This window comes from Phyllostomus discolor, chromosome 7, assembly GCF_004126475.2.
Source record: "Phyllostomus discolor isolate MPI-MPIP mPhyDis1 chromosome 7, mPhyDis1.pri.v3, whole genome shotgun sequence".
Classification (NCBI taxonomy): Eukaryota; Metazoa; Chordata; class Mammalia; order Chiroptera; family Phyllostomidae; genus Phyllostomus; species Phyllostomus discolor.
The window spans coordinates 110,741,955-110,747,607 of NC_040909.2; positions in this window are offsets into that span (position 1 = coordinate 110,741,955).

Consider the following 5,653-nt stretch of genomic DNA (forward strand, 5'->3'; position numbering starts at 1 on the left):
GTTAACATCTGAGGGGCCTTCAGAATCAATATAAGGTCTGGATACTCAGCTGCTGAAAAATTCTTGCAAGGGAAAATAACCTTCATGAAAATATGCTAAACTCAAAAGTTGATTTGGTATTCCCTCAGCAAAGGATTGATCTATTTGCATAAGTTCCCTAACTGCAGCCACTAAGGCACATTAGCATTCTTTGAGCTTTAGGGAATAATCAGCTGACAACAGTTATTAGCAGGTTCCTTCTCAGGCCCTGTAGTATTAGATAATACAATCATTCTACTCTAAAACTTTGTTCTTTGTTCTTTGTTATCATTACTTTAAGTCAGCCAAATGCTGCAGAAACCTGTGCCAGGCCTGGTGAACGCCTCCCACACTGCTCTGGCCACCTTGGGGAGCAATGACTTGTGCTGCAGCTGGAAATCTGCCTCCACCCTCTTTTCTCCTTCAAGTGCCTAGAGACGGGCGAGCTGGACACAACAGCTCCAAAAGCCACAGGTGCAGGGTCACCCACGCCACACTCTCCTGCTCCCCAGGATGATCAGACCCTCAAGTTCTTTCATTCTTAAAACAAATTTTTTTATAAAAAGTAACGTGTTCATTGCAGAAAATTTAAAATATACAGAAAAGCAAAGAGCAGAAAATACAGCTCACAATTTTATCATCCAGAGATAACTACCATTAATACTTCAATGTCGTCTACCTTTCTATTACAATATTATTGACTACATCCACTATGCTGTAGTTTACACCCCTGTGACTGTTCTATGGTCTTGACTACCAAGTAGTACTTCTTCATCCCTTCTCTCCCGCCCCGTTCCCCCACAATCCTCCCCCTTTAGCAACCCCCAGTCTGCTCTCTGTGTCTATAAGCCTGTTTTAATTTTGTTTATTTATTTTGTTTCTTAAGTTCCACATATAAGTGAAATAATGTGATATTCCTCCTGAACAACTTTGAGGTAGGTATTTGTGATGGTGAATTTTATATATATTAACTTGGCTGGGCCACAGGGTGCCCAGATGTTTGGTTAAACCTTATTTCTGGGTGTGTCTGTGAGCATGTCCCTGGATGAGATTCACATTTGGATCCAAAGACTGAGTGAAGCTGGTTGTCCTTCTCAGTGTGTTAGGCCTCATGTTAAAGGCCTGATGAGAATAAAAGACCGAGTGAGAAAGAATTCTCTCTGCCTGACTGCCTCTGTGACACCAGGAGGTCGACAAGCAGTTCAGCTTTGGTGCCCCAGGCGGTCTGCATGTGACTGAGTCAGTATCTTAGCCATTGTGCTCCAGGAAGGGAATGCCTATAGTGCAGATAAAGAATTGTTGATCTGCAGATAAAGAAATACTAGGAAAACTGCAGCTGGACTGCAACTCTTATCCAATTAACCTTCTTTCCAAACCCCTTACCTACACTTTCTTCTCTTTATAAAAAGGTTGCCTTGAGATGAAATGCTAAGGTGGTTTTTGAGGGCATGTAACCCACTGTCTTCTCAGATTGCTGGCATCTGAATAAAACAAGCGCCCATAAAGACTCAATCCTTGTCTCCGAGTATTGGTTCTGGTAGTGACAGGCAGCACAAATGCCAACTTTTCCAGTTTCAGGTGCCTCACTTACCACACCCTAAAGGGGCATGGCCTCTATCCTTTTCAGAAATAAAGGTGGGGACCCAGGGAGGGGTGAGGTTGGTGAACTGAGTGCAGGCTGGGGTCAGGAGAACTGGGTTTGGACACAGTTCTCATGGTGACTGTCTGCGTGGCTCTGAGTGGCACGCTTAGGCTTTCTGTGCCTCTGGGCCTGTTTATAGCAGATCTGCTTTTCTCTGCCTCAGAAGCAGGGCTGGAAAATGAATGTGGTGCTCAATATTCTCATTCTTTAGAAGAAAAATGTTGCATAAAAATACTCAGGATTTTGACATCTGGCAATGACCAGCATTATCTCAGTGAGCCTATCGTTTATTTAAAAGGCACGCTTCTTTCTCAGCACAGGTAAGGGAAGTCAGACTAGCTGGTCCCAGGCCTAGGGTGGTAGGAGAAAAAGGCCTCCAAGTTCAGGTTGCCTCCTCCACATCAGAACATGCCTCCTCGGGACTCGTCAGTGTTTCTAAGATGTGAGCAGGGCAGGGTCTGACTGGGGAGAGGCCACTGTAGCTCTCTGACCTGAGAAACCGGCCCAGGCTGCTCACAGAGGTGGGGACTGCCCGGTTCACCCAGGACACCCACATTCTCCATGCACCTTCTGACCGTTCTCCCCTCTGAGACCCATTTCCACTCCCCCTGCCTGGAAGGCAGCCTGACAGCTAATCCCATTCCCGCTCACTTTGTCCACTCCAGCGGCCACATGACTGGGGAGAAATGGCAAGAAACTCACTCCTGAAACTGGGCCCAACTGATAGGGACCAGTTCCTGGAATCAAAGCAGAGAGGGTGGGGGCCAGCCTTCCCAGGGCTTGGGCTCCATCCTGCATGGCAGGGTTTCAAAGTCCATGCAGGCCCCAGCTGGGCGGCCTGCCTCCCATGGAAGAAGAAAGAAATCCGGGCCCCAAGGCTCCCTCCTCACTCAGGAGCCTTTCCTATCCCACAGCCTGAGGGGCTCTGACTGCTCTTAACTTCCCATACACAGCCATCACCTCCCTCAGGGCACATTTAGGCTTTTACTTGCCTCAGAGGGGCAGAATCTGGTCAGCAGGGGAATTTATTTTGCTAAGCAACTTCTACATGTGCATCATTTTCTTTGCTCCTCACCCTGGGAGGTAAGCACTAGGCACTGTCCTCATCAGGATTGTGCAGATGGGGAGACTGAGGCTTCAAAGGGTACAGTAACTTGCCCGAGGTTATCGGCAGGTGGTCCTGTCAAGAGTTAAGACTGTCTGTTTATTACCAAAGCCCTGTGCATTGACTCAATGAGCCAGGGCTTTCAGACGCCGAGGACCCCAGGAGTCAGACTGGAAGCATGAATGAGAGAGAAATGAGGAGCAGGTTACGATGGCGTGGGCAGGGGTGGGGTTGTCCGTCTGAGAGGGGAGGTGCTCCTCTCCTCTCCCTGATGGTGCCATGTGCAAATGCATGCCCACTGTGGCCAAATGCGTCTTTCAAGAAGAGCTTGAAATCTACATTTTTTAGGTGAAACAACTTGATTTTTAAATTCTGGCAACTCATTAAAAATAAAAGCAAAACACGCCCTGGCCAGTGTGGCTCAGTGGGTTGGAGTATCGTCCCATACACCAAAAGTTTTCAGGTTTGAGTCCTAGTCAGGGCACATGCCTAGGTTGTGGGTTTGATCCCAGGTTGGAGCACATATGAGAAGCAACCAATCAATATTTCTCTCTTGCATCCATGTTTCTCTCTCTCTTCTCCTGCCCGCTTGTTCTCTCTCTGAAATCAATACATATTTTTAAAAATAAAAACAAAAGAAAGTAATTTTTAAAAAATAAAAGCAAAATTAAAAAACAAACAATATTCAGGCCAAACAGTAGAAGTCCTTGGGTGAGATGCAGCCCATGAGTTAGCAGTTTGCAACTTTTGTTCCAAGTAAGTGCACCTCACTGTGCTCTGCATTTAACGTTTATTACATTTAAATGGAGAGTAAACCAGCTCCGTGCAGCGGGTAAAAGATACAATTTCATATATTCCTAAGGATGCATAACTTTAAAGGGTGGGGTGCTGCCTGCTGGGACAACAGATGGACAGTCAGATGCACGTACAGTACAGACTAGGCTGGTACATTTATCAGACACTCTGAAATGAATCCTTAGTATCATATGGATTTGACTGTCGCCACTACGCCTCACCCAAACCTAAAGCCAAGTTCACTATCTTTCTCCCAGAATCAAGATGCCCACCCTCCAATGGCCTCATTCCATCACTTGTACTATCATTTTTCAGCCTGGGCAGCTCCAAATCCCAGCCTCATTCCTGAACCTTTACTCCTTCCCTCCTCCATCAATCAGCCCCAAACCCTTAGCCAATGTCTCATTTCACCTCTCATCGCATCATACCTGGCCATTGCTGCATGTTCTTAACTGATGTAAGCAGCATACTATTTTGGTGATATCAACTGGGATTCTACCCCTATTCCTTTTCTCCCCTGTGGCCTTCCCACATTCAGACTAGATTGTGAGGCATCATCCATTGTGTTGTTAGAGTTTAACAAAGCCATGAAGTTCAGTTTGAAATTCAAAAGGCAGTGATGAGGCTTGAGAACCAGATGCTCAGTCAGAGAAAGTCCCCCGTCACACCTCACACCGTGATAAATATTCCCCATGCTGGGAGTTGGGAAAGGTGTGGAAGAAGGTGTGAGAACAGCCAGATTTCCTTAGGGCTAACCAAAAAAGGCTCTTTGGATAAAGATGAAGTAGGCCAAACATAGCTGCCACCTCCCTGGCTCAATGACTGAGGGCCTCCTAGGAGGAGGGGCGCCTGGGCAGGTGCTGAGGGAGGCAAGTGAAGACCAAGGACCTGGTTCCCATTCCCAGCACTTCTCCCACCCCCCACCACCGTCGTAGCAATGCCCAAGACCCTGGAATTCATACACCGTCTTGGGGCGGGGGGGCGGGGGGTGCACAAAATCTGATTTGACAGAGATTATTCAATCTATGACCCCACAACCAGAGGGGGAAAATGTACAATAAGAATAGTAGAAAAATAAAGTTGTATTTAAGATGAGCGTGTGTTCTGAAATCCATGTGTTCCTTGTCTCCATACCTATTCTGTATTCTGCAGCTAGATTATTCTTCCTAAAATGCCATGTCATACCTTCACGGATTCGGAGCGCAATTATTGAATGGCTACAATAAACCAGGACCTGTGCTAAGGGGATTAAAAATCTTGATTGGTGTTTCATAAGCTATAAACTAACATTACACTGAGATGTCATTTTTCAAGCAAAAAGCCAAAAGTTTGACAACACACTCTGGTAGGAAGGCTATGAAGGAGCAAGCGCTCGTAAGTTGTAATTGGAAATGTCAAATGGCACACCCCTCATGGAAGGGAATTTGGCAATATCTAGAAAAATTATATATGCACTTGCCCTTTGAAGAACCTACCCCACTTATAAGAATCTATACTGAGGAAACATTGGCAAAAGTATGAAGGGATATGTGCACAAGACTGATTAATCGCAGCACTATTTATATTAGCGAAGAATTGGAAGCAACTCAAATGGCTATCAATGGGGACTGATTCAGTAAATCATGGAGTTTATTAATATTAAAATGCACAATGGGTTACCATGCAGCTTTAAAAAGGAATGAGAAGTATTTCTACATCCTCTTGTGGAATGATCCTTAGACCAGATTAATAAATGGGGAAAAAAAAGGTACAAAATACTATGTACAGTGTGTTAAACTTTATCAGATAAAGAGGAGATTATTGATATATATATACACATCACTTATATATTTTTTAAATGCAAGATAACATAAAACAATAATTGTTACTTATAGGTGAGAGGGAAAATAAAATGAAGACAGGGATAAAAAAAGCAAGACTTTACTGAATGTACCTTGTTTTATAGATTTTTTACCTTGGAACAATGGAACTATGTATGTAATTATAAAGCAAAATCAAATAGAAAAATGCAGTCCTTAAAAATTGAAAGTAAATAAAGCAGTTAAGCCTGTGTGTCAAAATTTGGTGGCTTAATTACATGGGGAAGAATTATT